This window comes from Pinus tabuliformis, chromosome J (genome assembly GCF_031772625.1).
Source record: "Pinus tabuliformis cultivar Carrire ecotype Pingquan chromosome J, CPIR1, whole genome shotgun sequence".
In the NCBI taxonomy this organism is placed as follows: Eukaryota; Viridiplantae; Streptophyta; class Pinopsida; order Pinales; family Pinaceae; genus Pinus; species Pinus tabuliformis.
The window spans coordinates 17,005,527-17,021,505 of NC_142295.1; positions in this window are offsets into that span (position 1 = coordinate 17,005,527).

Here is a 15,979-nt window from a genome sequence, read left to right on the forward strand (position 1 = left end):
CGCACAGTGTATACTTAACCAAATCAACCATGTCCTGCACACAATCAAAATATTAACTAATCTATCCTAACTGTTAATGAAACCAATGAACAACAGCTTTATTTCGAAAGAGAACCATGTACAACACTTAAGTAAAGAAACATTCCAAAAGATCTGCACGCATGACTAACTCCTACAAATGAAAACATTGCACCAAAGATTGCATGGGTAAGCAACATAGTGTTTTTGTTGGGCAGCACTGTCAGCAATTCCAGCCCCTAGGAAGAGGTGAAAATGAGAGTGCAGGCAACCCTTTTCTAGAGCTCTTATCAATTCTTATCTCATTACTTTATTCTAGAGATCTGAAGCAACTCTATTTTTCAACAATGACCTACTTAACCACACAACGAAATCTAACTCAACAAACTGCGTTTCAAATGCATACAAGGAAAATCATAATGTTGAAAGGAAAGATATCAATACAAAGAAGGAGGCCCTAGGCTCTCAGGTTGGGCCCAACCCCGAGAGCTATGGCTCCTCTAGAAACTCAGAGCTGAGATCAAATCTGACTGCTTCCCATTAAAAAATAATAATCATTACTCAAGAGTCATGCCAATAATGGCTACAAAAGAACAAAATAGAGCTGGCAGCTTGTAGTGCAAAATGTGCAAAAGTTTTTCCAAAAGTCCTCCTCGAACGCTGAAGCCTTATCATTTATACACCACGAGGCCCAAGTTGGCCTCCTAAATCTATGGGACTTGGCTGACCAAACTAGGAGTGAACAGCTGCTTCCACAAAATCTGTTTGGCTGCCTTCTAGATCCGGTTTTGGTAGCCTTTGGAGCTCGGAGTTGGGGGTGAAGATCTCGAGGGAGGCTATTTAATGACGTAGACAACCCCCCTATGAATCCTCAACCCAAGCTTGGTTGTCTCCTAGCCCTTGTCTGCTTGGTTTTGCTCCACATGTGTCAAAAAATCCTGAAATGAGCACGTGTTAGCCACCTAGGAATAGTGACTACCCTTATTCGTACAAATGACATAAACATACTAAAAAATGATGCAGAAGTTATGAAAAATGAAGGATTGAGCAAAGGTAGTTAGGCCAAATGAGCCCAAAATGTTACCAAATTTGGGGCTCATCAACTGGTCACCAGCATGTTTCTCAGTGTTGGGGGTTCGTTGATTCTAGAAATTTGGGGAAAAGAGAGAGAATCCTGAAGCCTCTTCTTCCAGAAGCTTCCAGGATCTGTCGTAACCATTTACCTCATATACAGGTCTTCAATCCTATCCCATCCTACCTTGGAGTTTTCATCCCTTATCCCTTGAGCTCATCCTCCCATCAAGAGTGTATCTCAAGCCCAGATTGGTAAAAGGATAAGAATTCATGAACTACCTCCTTCACTTATATATTTACTACCATCCATAGTCAAGGGGTTGGCTTTTGGAGAGTGACTCTACCCTTATGTTATTGATGTGAGTGATATATTTCCATGCATCAGGGTGATTAGAGGTGCACTTTGTGACAAGGAAAGGACAAGTCAACTTGGAGGAGCTCTTTTATAGGGTCAACACCTACCTTTAGTTGTAACTCACTCCATTTTTATTAATGAAAAGAGTTCTTTGTTTTCTTATATATGATGTTATGGTTTTGTATATTTCAATACCATGTTGATCTATTGAATAGAGTGATTAGATGATGCTACATAGATCCCATAGATCATTCGCTTGTGATGTCTGATTATGCAAGTTCTAATTATAGCGATTAGAGCTAGGATTAGAGCATACAAGCCAAGGAAGGAGAGAAGCCTACGGTAGATTCCAAGTTGGCTTCATCTCATTATCTATTTACTTTAAGGAAAACATTACTCCCTTTGTCTTTTTGTTGTTACACGTTAGTACACAAGGCTAGGGAAGATAATTTTGTCCGTAGTCATAGATTTCGTATAACAAATTGGAGACCATACCGGGGAGCGGTGTATTCCCTTAGTAGTTTATTTTTCCATTGTGCATGTCTTACCTCTTCTCTAGACCTTTACTATCTTATTCAGTAAAGAACATACCTAGGAAGACCTTTCATTGAGTCTCAATTGCAATCCTTGTGTTGGAACTTTGCATCCCTAGTCCAACGTACCCTTTGGTCTTCTAACAAAGTGTTTCACCCCAATTGAGCCTTCTCTGTGCATGTGTTGCATAGAACTGGTGTCTCCTTTGCACCTGTGTTGGCCCCTGTTCATCCACAAGATTGTTTTTGCCTTGATTTTCTCTCTGATCAACCTTGTTCCAACTACCTTTCCTAGAGTATCTGAGTGTCTTATGGTGCCTCTAAAGCCTCCATTTAGTTTTCTTTTGTTTTAATACCTTTGGTAAGGATTTGTTCAAATATTTTCCTTTGTTCTTATCATTAGGTCGTTTATAAACTTATTTTGTTTGATCATTGAGTGCTTAGATGAATTGGTGTTCTAATCATCGTTATGAAAAGTTTGCTTTTATCAGTGACTAGACATATATCTTAGTTTTCATTTGAAAATTAACTGCAATCGAAAAGAAAATTATTATGCATTGCATCTAGGGTTTTGTGTGTAAAATTTGGAATTCCCTAGTGTGAAATTGCATGTTTTTGCTTTCATTTTTCCTCCATGTTAATCACCTCTTAGTGACATCACCTTATTTATAAGATTTTGTTTCGTTCTTTCTTTATTCTTGTCAAATTTAGGTTGTATGCATAGATAGATTATTGAATTTGAAAATACACTTTTACATTACAATTAAAGTCTGTGTGGTTTCTTTTCGTCAGCGATCAAGTTGCATCCATATGTTTCTTTGCATTTGAAACATTAAAAGAAAAGAAAAGAAAAATATCTCTGCATCGCATATAGGGATTTGATTTTGATTGGAATTGTGAGGAGATAAATGGTTGCGTCACTTGTTAGTTGCAATGTTTATTGATTTCTTTGTCCCCTACTTAGTTAGTTATTTCATTGTTAAAAGGAAATGAGAAGAGTTATTTTCGTCATATTAGTTGAATCATAGGTGTGTTCAGGTGACACTGATTTTTGAGCCTTGAAATTGAAACCTAATTCAAGATAAACTACAAAATTCACCTAAATTAACTAAGGAACATTTGAAACTTAACGACAAACATAGATGTCTAGGCTAGAGACATGTTTCGATGTCTTTAAATGTAGGAGCTGTCATTTTTTGTTAACATTTCAATCCAGGGGTGATATCCCATTCCACGTATGTAAGTGTATAAGATCATTCTCCACGTACCTTCGGGTATATTGAATGGTGCTCCGCGCAGGAAAAGTATATGGGAATGCTCTCATCAAACGGTTACGCATTAGACAACACTACTACATACTACACTTCTACGTACTGTTGAGTATATTTTGGAAGTCTACCATAGGTTTCTATCCTCACCATAGGTAATCAAGTTGGGCACCTATTATACCGTGATACACCGAACACAACATTCGGGGAGATTGCCTTCACATAAGTTAAGTCCTTGATTCTCCAAGGTGTATATTGAAGTTCATAGTTGCTTGGTAAACCTTGCCTAGTTACCCCTTTGATTTATTTTGTTGTTAATTTTTAAAATCAATTAATTGACCGTGGAACAACATCCTTCCCATGGAAAAACTCCTTAGTAGCTCTTAGGTTGAGACTAATGGCAACAATTTCAAAGTCTACCAATTAAGGAAACCCATCTGATGGGAATCTTGGTCCTTTTCATTCTTTTGGAAATATTGGTGCTCCGTATATGGCAATGTTGTCCCTTCCCGGATTTACCATTGGTTTGCCAGTTTGGTTGTTTTCTACCACTATGGTTCTAAATGTCCAAACTGCTTCTCAAACAAGTTCTCCTCCACCTGAACAATATCAACCTCAAGTTGATCCTAAAGTTGACCCTTTGCCTTCTTTGCCTGTTCGGTCTTGTTCCTCTTCTTCCTCTTCGTCTGGTGAAAGCCTCCAAGTTAGTAACCAGGTGGATAAGAAGAAGAAGAAAAGGAAGATTAAGAAGAAGAAAAATAGGCAGGAGGAAAACCAAGCAACCATTGCTACCGATGCAATTGGTATGGATAAACCTTCCAATCAACCTGCAAAGTTAAATTTCCTTGCAAGTTATGTAAGGGTGACCACCTTCTTAAATATTGTCCTGATATTCCCAAGGTATTAAAAGTGTGGTCCACAGGCTCACATCAACCTTTGTCATCAACCTTTGGAGATCATGCTGGTGATAAACCATCCACTAGTGATAGTAAGGTCCATGGGAAAAAGGGTAAAATCAAGTTTCCCTGTAGGTTATGTGAAGGGAATCATCCTATTCACCTTTGTCCTTATATGGATGAAGCCTCAAAAGTGTTGGAAAACCTTATAGCTTCTCAGCCTCATCTTTCGGTTGGTTATCAAAATATTTCTCCCAATATTCCACTAGTGGATGAAATGATTAATCATAATCCAAATCTAATCAATCCCACTCTCTCTAAACATGAATCCCATGAGTCTGTTCACGACCAATCATTGGTTGACTCGACTACACCTTCAGTTGATTGTACCATTCCCATAGAGAGTGAGGATCATATCTCTCAGGTTCTTCTTGTTTCTTCTAATTCTAATAGACAAGGGGGAATTTATCCCATTCCCATGAAACCCCCTCCAAGAAAACATGCCATTGCATTTGATTGGAGTTTATTGACAGAACCTTGTATCCCTTCTTACATGCCTTTTAAGATCATGGTAAAGGCCTATGATAAGCATATCCATCACACTGTTATAGATGAGGGAGATTTTGTTAGTATTATATCCTCCATTTCTTGGTAAGCGTTGGATTCCCCTAAGCTTGTGTCTGTCACTCTGAATCTGTTAGCTTTTAATAGAAAAACTAGTCAACCCTTAGGGATCCTTCCTCAATTTCCTGTTACCTTGGGAGGAAAAACTGTATGTATTAATGTTATGGTTGTCACAGAACTTTTAGACTTCAATTTTCTCCTGGGACGAGACTATGTTTATACTATGAATGTTGTATCCACACTCTTTCGAGTGATGTGCTTCATGCATGATGGAAGGATTATGGCTATCAATCAACTTTCATTTGTTGGTCTTGACTTGACTTCCCATCATCCTACTTCCCTAAGCGTTCCAAATGTGCAAGTGGTATCTTCCCTGCCACAGGTTAATTGTATCGCAACCTATCCCATTCACCTACCTACTGATGAAGATGAGTCTTTCATTGTTCGCTCGACTTCTTTCGACCTAGATCCGACAGGTGATATGGCGGAGCATTTACTGGGGGCATTAGAGCCTAATATTTCCATTGGGTCCTTTGATATGTATCCCTTCCAGAACGTTGTTCTCCCATCTAATGAGAACCTCTTGGAAGCCATGGTCTCTTGGAGGTCATGATCTGATTCCGGAGAAAAGTTCCTTTTCTTGTGTCAAGCTCGTTAAAAAATGAAACAAGGTCCTATGAGGAGAGTTCTTTTTCTTGTGTCAAGCTCGTTAAAAAATGAAACAAGGTCTATGAGGATAGTTCTTTTACTATGTAAACCTCATTAAAAAATGAAATAGGTTATTGGAGCAGAGTTCCTTGTCTTATGTCAAGCTCGTTAAAAAATGAATCAAGGTTCTTCGGAGCAAAGTCCATTTTCTTGTGTCAAGCTCGTTAGAAAATGAAACAAGGTCCTTTAAGCATAGTTCTTTTCACGTGTCACGCTTGTTAAAAAATGAAACATATCTCCTTTTCCAATTCGAGTTTTTGATTAGATCTCGTAAATTCCCAAACGAGTCTTTCACTTGATCTCATAAATAAGCCTTCATTCCATCCACCTGTTAGTAACCAATAGTCTACTTAGGTGAATGAAATGTAGCTTGGGGGCATGTACCTTGAATTGAGTCATTATGTTGGGGGCATGCAAACTTATCCCAAGCATAGTTTCTCTTTGTTTCAAGCTTGTATAAAAATGAAACCAATTTCAAGCATAGTTTCCCATGTTTCAAGCTTATTGTAGAATTTCCAGCAAATTCTCTACAAATTTCGCTCTGATACCTCTGTAGAAAATCTAACTGTATATTAACCCGATAATGCAATATAACCAAAGAAAAATACTATAATCTAATTCTACTATCAATTGCGGAAGCTTAAAGATTGAGCTGAATCAAAGGTGAACACATATAACCATAAGAAGAAGAATAAATGCACATGAAACACTAAAATACTCAGGGGAAAGACTCAGCTAAAAACCCCAATATCTGTATTATCATACAAGGTGGAAATACATCAGAATTATACAAAGCCTTAGCTCTCAGTACAATCCTCCTAGATGCTCACATGAAATCAAAGCTTCTCACAATCCTTCTCCTCTACCCTCCAAGCTCCTATTTCCTTGCACAGTTCCTCTAGGATGATCTCCTTCACCCAGTGGAACACTGCTCTCACACACTGCTCTAACACACTGTCAGAACTACGCAATCCTCAAGGAACCTTTCCTTGACTGCATGCATGAGTTTCCTTTATAGGAAAACACATGCAACTGATAGTACATTGTCCTTGACATTTAGCTCAACTGGGTCTTTCTCAGAATAGACACACATGAGTTTCTGATGAGGGAATCTTCAGTTATCTAGAGTACATTGGTTGAGTGCAAGCATGCATCAACTGACTAATAACTCACAATTAGTTCCTCAAACAGTTTGGAACTAATTTAACTGAACTTAACTCAGTAAATTGAGTTAACTAATTACAACTCAAATATAACTCAATATTATCTCCTTAATTAAGGGATACCCTCCTTAATTTAAGGGATAACTCTTGCATGACTTCAGAAAGACTTTAATTTGAATTTCTCCAACTAATTAATCCATAATGAATTAATTAATTATTCCCAAGCAGCTGGTGAGACTAAATTCAATTTTAATTCACAATTTTAATTCAAGGACAAATTAAAATTGGAATATTATGGATTCTCTTTTTATCATTTCTTGTTGCTATTATCAACACTCACTCTCAACAAGAAAGGAATTCAACTTGATCTCGATCGTGAACCTTTGGAATGTTATGCATGCAACACTTCTCTCTAGTGTTGTTGCTCCAACAACTCTAGAAAAAAAAAAACATCCAACCTGAATCAGTATGATGCATCTGTCATCAAAGTCTCTGACTGCTATTGCCTCTGTCAACTGAAAACTTTGCGCTTCGGCTGACTCTGCCTTTCTGCACTGTTGTCAATCCTTCTCTGTGCTCTTCAGTATCTAACTGCTCTAGCCTCTGTCACTTTGATCTCTGACTTCATCAATCCCACTGATTCCTCCCACTACTATGTACTTTGGGCTCCCGTAGAAAGGTATGATCCATGAGATAAAACCTCTCAATGGACCTTGCCCAATTTGAGACTTCTTGAACTATCACTTCACATCTCCCCACCTCACACCTGGAGGTATGGCTGAATGTGATCCCTCTTCCCACTTCTCCAATTGTGGCTCCTCCACAATTGTCTGAGACTTCTTCTAGGACTGCATGTTGAGAGGTAATTTACTCTCCCTCTCAACCACCAAGTCTCTAAAATTTGCCTTGCTCCTTAAGGCTTTGCATGCATCTTGAACCTCAAGAGAATACAGGTTCTGAACTCGTGAACCGATGTGTTTCACCTGTCTCATGGTGATGTGTCTAAGGAAAACCTTTCCCTTACTAAAGACAACATCGTAGCCTTTGTCCTCCAACATTGCAACCGATACCAAGTTCTTCTTTAGTCCAGGCACATACTTCACATCTGTCAAGGTGATAAGAGCTCCATGCTCCCTCTAAAAAGCAATCGTGCCCACTCCTGAAACACTAAACCTTTCATCTTCACCCATATCTATGTGCATCTTGAGGTCTTTCTCCTCCAAGGCACTGAATAAACTTTTATCGCTGGTCATGTGGAATGAGGCTCCACTGTCAAGATACCAACCACAATCCATCATCGATGACACCATGCATGTGATGAGGGTGAAGTCCATTTCGAACTGAGAGGTTAACGCCTCACCTTCTGATCCTTCTGATGATCCCTTCTTGGACTTCTTCGATGGGCAATTAGGCGCATAATGTCCCATCTCGTGACAATTAAAGCATCTCACTTTAGACTTGTCACCCTTCTTCCCTCCATGAGAAGAATTTGGTTCAGAATGGGACGCCTTCCCCTTCCCTTTCCTTACCTTTCTTGTTAAGGCAGTATTTTCTTCATCATCATCCTTGGATGAAGAACCATCTCATGTGCTCCTATTGATCTCCTCCTGCATGAGATCCGACCAGAGTCGTTCCTAATCCGGCAGTTTCTCCCTCCCATTCACAGAGTCCTGGTAGCTATTCCAACTCTTTGGAAGGCCAAGGAGAGCGAGGCCCACCATATCATCATCGGCAATAGTTATTCCCACACTTCCAAGCTCATCTCTATAGGTGGTGAGCTTGTTCAGATATGTGGAAATAATATCGTCGTTCTCCATCTTGATTCTTCGAAGCTTATCCTTGAGCGCCAATTTCCTTCAGTTGCTACTGTTCTGGTAGAGGTCCTTCAGTGTCTTCCACATTGAATATGGAGTATCCTTCCCATGGGGAATCGAGACGATATGGTCTCGAACTCCCTCAAGGTTGATCTGTCTCGCCCTTGCCACACACTTCTTCCACTCAGCCAACTCTTGTGCATTAGTTGAACCTGGCTTTGGGATTTCTTGATCAATGAAATCCTTCAAGTTGTTGTCTTCTAATACAACCTCCATGCTATCTTTCCATGCTATGTAATTCAATTTGCCTTCCAAGGCATACTCGAGTCTCAAGCCATAGAATGCCATTGGCCAACCTTGAAGTATGATAAGAATTCGATTTGCATCTGTAACCTCGAACTTCAAAATTCGAATTCTCTTCTCCATATACTGTTCACAACTCCGATAAACTAGGCTCCAATACCATGTAGAATTTACTGCAATTCTCTACAAATCTCGCTCTGAGACCTCCGTAGAAAATTTGACTTTAGATTACCCTGATAATGCAATATAACCAAAGCAAAATAATATAATCTACTTCTACTATCAATTTGTGGAAGCTTAAAGATCGAGCTGAATCGGAGTTGAACGCATATAACCATAAGAAGAAGAATCAATGCACATGAAACACATAAAATACTCAGGGGAAAGCCTTAGCTAAAAACCCCACTATCTGTATTATCATACAAGGTGGAAATACATCAGAATTATACAAAGCCTTAACTCTCAGTACAATCCTCTTGGATGCTCATGGGCAATCAATGCTTCTCACATGCCTTCTCCTCTGCCCTCCAAGCTCCTATTTCTTTGTGCAGTTCCTTTGGGATGATCTCCTTCACCTAGTGGAACACTGCTCTCACACACTGCTCTAACACACTGTCAAAACTATGCAATCCTCAAGGAACCTTTCCTTGACGACATGCATGAGTTTCCTTTATAGGAAAACACATGCAACTGATAGTACATTGTCCTTGACATTTAGCTCAACTGGGTCTTTCTCATAATAGACATGCATGAGTTTCTGATGAGGGAGTCTTCAGTTATCTGGAGTGCACTGGTTGAGTGCATCATGCATCAACTGATTGATAACTCACAATTAGTTCCTCAAACAATTTGGAACTAATTTAACTGAACTTAACTCAGTAAACAGAGTTAACTAATTACAACTCAAATATAACTCAATCTTATCTTCTTAATTAAGGGATAATCTCCTTAATTTAAGGGATAACTCTTGCATGACTTCAGAAAGACTTCTAACTTGAATTTCTCCAACTAATTAATCCATAATGAATCAATTAATTATTTCCAAGCAGCTAGTGAGACTAAATTCAATTTTAATTCAAGGACAAATTAAAATTGGAATATTCTGGATTCTATTTTTATCATTTCTTGTTGCTATTTTCAACAATTATGTATAAATGAAACCGCTCTCATCCTATCTCTTGTGATTGTCATTTTATGAGTCTGTTTTTTCCAGATGAGTGTTGGTTTTCTCATTCCATCATCACCATTCGTTGGGCCGATCATATGCTTTCACTTGGTTTTTACCCTTTCCTGGGGAACAACTACGATGAGTGGTCTTGTTAGCCTTCCTCTTGACCTCTACCTGTTTTGAGCAGTTCCATCACCACCGGAACCAATTGCTACCCTTTATACCACTCGTTCCTCTAGGAGGAGTTCTCTTTCATCTCTTTTCTGACTCCCAAAATATGAAAAGATTGTCGAGCACTTGTCTTTTCGAACTCGTTAAAATAAATGAAAAGACTTCTACTCAATGTAAGTCTTTTCTAGGCTAAGACAAACTACTTACTAAAAAGGAATACCTTATTCGAACATGGCTAAGAGGTTCCCTTGGGTATTGTTTTATGCCTTTTCAGACTTAAGAAACTACCTACGAAAAGGAACATTTGGAGCTCTTTTTTTTTTCAAACTCTCTAAACATGAAAAATATGTCGAGTTTTACCTTCATTGGACTCGTTAAAACATCAAACACCGATCGACTTGTCAAACATGACAAGACTGAATCACTCCTTCTTAGGGTTTATTAACATACTCGTAGGGATTCATCCGAAGGATGAACTTATAGATCAAACATATGTTATCCTCCTCAAGATTTAAAAAAAAAAAAAAAAAAAAAAAAACAAATAGGTACTGACCAGTATGGTTGGGGAAATTAGGAAAACAAGGTACTCCATTTGTTAATGGCATAGAGTCGCTCTTGAACACAACACTCTTCCACTTCATCTCCATGGCCATTGGGTTGGGAAATCTGCTTGTTTTTGGTTTATCATACCATTTCAAAGCCTCCAATTTTCGTTTTGGGTTAATGTCGCCAACTCCATTCAGTGTCGTCATTGTGTTCAAGAGAAGTCATTTGTCAATATCTGCTACAATAGTCTTAAGCCTTCATTCCATGTCTACCTTTCCTTATCTAGTTTTGTATCAGCATCACTCTAATCATTTTGTCTGAAATCATCATACCCGTTCCGTGTCATTGATGGCGCATACATCAAGGCCCTCCTATGACGGGACACTTCTTGTCAACATCAACACATTATCTAGGAAGTTGACTTAGAAACAACCCTTGGTACCTTGGCGATTGCATACATCAATGTCAAGTTTCCTCACTCTCGACGACATGTTTGCATCATTTGCCTTTGACCGAAAGATTTTGTGTGATGTACGACATCAACTCATTTATTTACACTATACAGATTGTACCAAAGTACCTTGAGAGGCATTAACATCATCGGTGGGTTCTCTTGCATCTGTTAACGACTTACATCATTGGCCGAAAATTAGATGGTGTATACCATTTTCGACCTCGACTCATTGATTCACATGGTTAGACTCGTACATTGGTTGGTCATGTGAACGAGATAAACGACCCCAAATCTAGTTTCATCCATCCAAGCTGTGATTTCAGGAGTAATACAAGATCACAGTGTATGATGGCTATGATTGTATAGGCATTCATCCAGTCATGGGTCCACCATAAGTCATATGTGGATGTGTCTTTTGATCATTGCACATGTAATGTTAGCTTATGCCTCCCTTGACAAAGATATCATGATGTAAATGTATCGTAACAAATGATGATCTCGTTGGTTGCTCTTGATCCTGACTTGTCACAAGGTAAAGCACTTTAATCATCAACTATCTTTTTTGACTTTACACTTTAGGGGGCAATTTGTTATAGGCCATTTTGTCACATCTGGTCAATAGGCCTCCAACTGGATCAATCAACATCCTTTGACCTCCTTTTCATCATCCTTGCACAAAGCCCTAAGCATAACTCATTCTAATCCCTAAGTTTATGCCTGAAAGCACCTTTTTCAGTCATTTTAAGGACCAACGCTCCCTGGCCTCTTACTAGACAATGTTAACTACCAGGTTGCTCAATCTTGGGGGTGCGTTGTTCTAGAAATTCGGGAAAAAGAGAGAGAATATTGAAGCCTCTTCTTCTAGAAGCTTCCAGGATATGTTGTAACCATTTACCTCAAATAGAAGTTTGGAATAATATCTTATCCTACCTTTGAGTTTTCATCCCTTATCCCTTGAGCTCATCCTCCCATCAAGAGTGGATCTCAAGCCCAAATTCGTAAAAGGATAAGAATTCATGAACTACCTCCTTCGCCTATATATTTATTGCCATTCATAGGCAAGGGTTGGCTTTTGGAGAGTGGTTCTACCCTTATGTTGCTAATGTGAGAGATATCTTTCCATGCATTATGGTGATTAGAGGTGCACTTTGTGACAAGGAAAGTACAATTAAACTTGGAGGAGCTATTTTACAGGATCAAAACCTATTTTTGGTTGTAACTCACTCCATTTATATTAATGCAAAGAGTTCATTGTTTTCCTATATATGATGTTATGGTTTCATATATTTCAATACCACATTGATCTATTGAATAAAGTGATTATATGATGCTACATAGAACCCATATATCGTTGGCTTGTGTTGTCTGATTGTGCAGGTTCTAATTATAACAATCAGAGCTAGGATTGGAGCCTACAAGCCAAGGAAGCAGTAAAGCATATGATAGATTCCAGGTAGGCTTCATCTCATTATCTATTTACTTTGAGGAAAACATTAGTCCCTTTGTCTTTCTATTGTTCTAGGTTAGTCCACCAGGCCTAGGGAAGATACTTTTGTCTGCAATCATAGATTTTGTATAACACACATGCTCATGCATTGCTTATGCATGTGCTCCCCTCACTCATGCTTATGATGGCATATATGCTTTGTAATATTCTCTGATCACCACATTGCACTTCTCTTACCAGTTAATCATATACAAATATGGCGCGACCACAATTCAACTCCTTTTCTAAGCTTGTTCCTTAATTCGCCTTCAACACCCTTCCTCATGACAGGTGCTAAGACGATGGGATTAATTCCATATAAGATATCAGGTATCAAGTCTTGCTTTCTAGAACACATTAAGCCTTTGACTTGATGGATGGTAGTATCGTGTCTAAGATGTAATGGTCTTGGTCATATCATCTTGAACCTACTGAAGGAAGAATTTGTGACTGGGTTTTCCTCTCGGCGGGGGTTTTGCCCTGATCCAAGATTCCTCAAAATCAAAAGCTTAAAGCATATGAAAAGTGAATTGCTCGCTAAGTTGGGCAAAATATTTTGACATATCTAGTTTAATTAGCATTTAGGGGCTTTCGAAGATTTAAGTGAATAAATCTGTTCATGAGCCAAAAGAAAGTTGTCCAAGATTTGCCTACCTTCAACATAGCCAATTTGTTCACGAGAGATGAGAGTAGGAAGAAGAGGTTTGAGTTTGTTCGCAATCACTTTAGAAATGCTTTTATAGGTTGCATTACAAAGTGCAATGGGGAAAAATTAGAGGGAGAATCAGAGTGAGTGCCTTTGGGATGAGAGAGTTAAAGGTGACATCCAAGGCTAAGAGGATGATCGAGGAAGCCCTTGAATCTTCCACCAGCTTCCACACATATTCTCCTATGTTTTTCTAACAATCTTGGAAGAAATCAGTAGTGAAACAATTTGAGCATGGCGATTTATTTTTGGGCATTCCCATGATTTCTTACTCTACTTTTGTCATGGAGATCTTCCTTAATAACATTGCATTTTGCTCTGGAGTGACTAACTTTGCAATATTCTTTGTTATTTTCTGGATGGTAGGCCTTCGGTCTATGATTGGTTCTATTGGTTCTTAAAGTGATCTTCAAATTCCTTAGTTATTACCTCATGATCTTAGAGCTTTTGATTTTGAGAGTTTCTAATGCTCACAATTCTATTACGCTGCCTATGTTGAATCAAGGATCTATGGAAAATTGCGGTGTTTCTTTCTCCTTCTTTAAGCCATTGGGTTCGTGATTTTTGATGTCATAAAATTTCCTCCTCCTTAATATGCTTTTCCAATTGGAGTTGAATAATAGCTTCTTGGTAATTCAATTCTTTTGTCCTTCCTTCCTTAGTGATAATTTTTTGCAAGGATTCCATCTCTTCTTTTCCTCATGGATCTCGATGAGTTCTTTAATATTCCACTCCTTTATCTTCATTTTGAGATATCTTAGCATGTTCTGAAAGTAGTACATAATGGTGATATCAATGCTTTCCGATTCTTTCCACCAAGCTTCATTGTTGCTTACTAAAGAAGGGTGCCTTAACTAGAAAGGTTCAAATTTGAGCGGTTTGTGCTTCAGACTACCCTTCCAATATAATAGAAGTCTTATCAACTAGTGATCTGACTCATTACAAGGTAGAATAGAAGCTTCAACATTAATTCTAGTCAAGAAAAGAGATTTAGAGAGAAGGAATTGATCCAAACGAGAAGAAATTTGAGAAGATCCTCCCCTTTTGTTGTTCCAAGTAAAGATGTCGTTGTTTGTTAACACGTCTATAAGATTAGATTGATTTAGAAAGTCCATGAAGAGAGAAGCATCTTCATCCAATCTTCTTATACCTCATTTATTCTTGTTAAGAGATTTTATCATATTAAAATCTTCTCCAATGATCCGTAATTTTCTTCTAATGATGTTGGAAACATTTTGAAGATTTTGAAGGAGAATCTTCTTGTTTAAAGAATAATTAGGTCCATAAACATTATTAATGAAGCTAGTACTCGCGGAGCCTATTAGATAGAATCTAGTTGTAATTGTAATTGGAGAAGCGAATGAGTCAAGAAGTGAAATTGTAGATGGATTCCAAAGAGTGGATATGCCTCTCAAGGCCCATTGAGCATCATTTGCGAGTGATTGACTATTTTTCCATATTTCCCTAGAGATTTTTTCCATTGATTTTGTAGAACAATTATTTTATTGTAGCATGATTATGTTTTTGAGGAGTCATTGTTTGTTCTTACCGTTAAAATCCCTTATATTGCAAGAGATCACTTCCATTGATAACTATGAGGGGAGGGTTGGTAGGTCTCTATCGTTAACATTACCCTACTTGTATTGACTATATACTCTCCCATTTCCTGTATGAGTTGTATACTAATTTTCTTACCCTTTCTCTTATCTTCCTTTGTAGGCTTGGTTTGCTCTATGTTTATATTATTTTTGATCCCAGGAGAAAAAGGAGGAGGAGGAGAAGAAATATTACCTTAGGCTTGTTGATGAATTATTTCTTGAGATTTTATATAGGCTTTTGTAATGATTTGCACTTCCTCTTAAGGGATCGAAACCAGATCTTTAGTCTTCCATTTGTAAATCGAGATCTTGTAAATCTATTTCTTCGGGCTCCTCTACTTCTAAATGGTTTTGCTTGTCCTCACCCATTTCTGTATCTTCAATCAGATTTTCATGCTCCATTTTTTCCAAATTGCTTTTAAAAGAACTAGCTTTTTCTATTTCCGAAGATGGGTTTTTTCGTTCATTTTTGGTCTTTTTTCACCACCCTTTGCTTGTTCTTCCTCTAGTTTTTGAAGGACAATATATCTATTCCCTTTTCTGTTTCCTCCAGTGGACAAGTCGCTTGTCCTTTTTCTGCAATCTTTCTCCTATTTGTATTTCAAACAAACCCTTTTTGATCTGTTTCTTGCGTTACTTGCATAGGTTGCTAGGTCAAATTAGATGGTCATTCTCTAAAGAGATGGCCATACTCATGGCAATGCTTGCAACGAAAGGGAATCTGTTCATAATTTGAGGGTTGTTCCATATGTTATCATGATAGCTGATTTGAATACTAGTTGGGAGTGGCTTTGTTTGTTCCATGTATACACAAATGTGGGCATATGAGATGTAGTGGCCCTATCTTGTGGTTTCTGAAAGCATAAAAAAAGACCCTATAACATTTCCTATCCCCTCCAGAATATCCTGTTCCCTAAATTCCCGAGGAAGAGAATAAAGCCGTATCCAGACAGGTGTAGAGTTAAAATCTTCTTTATCAGGATTGAATCAATCTAGCTAGGGTTTCATATAAAGACTAGTTGAGTTTAGGAAATAGGGTCTTCCTTGAAAAATTGTGTCTTTGTTTTCTACATTATTAAAAATGGTTGTAGAAA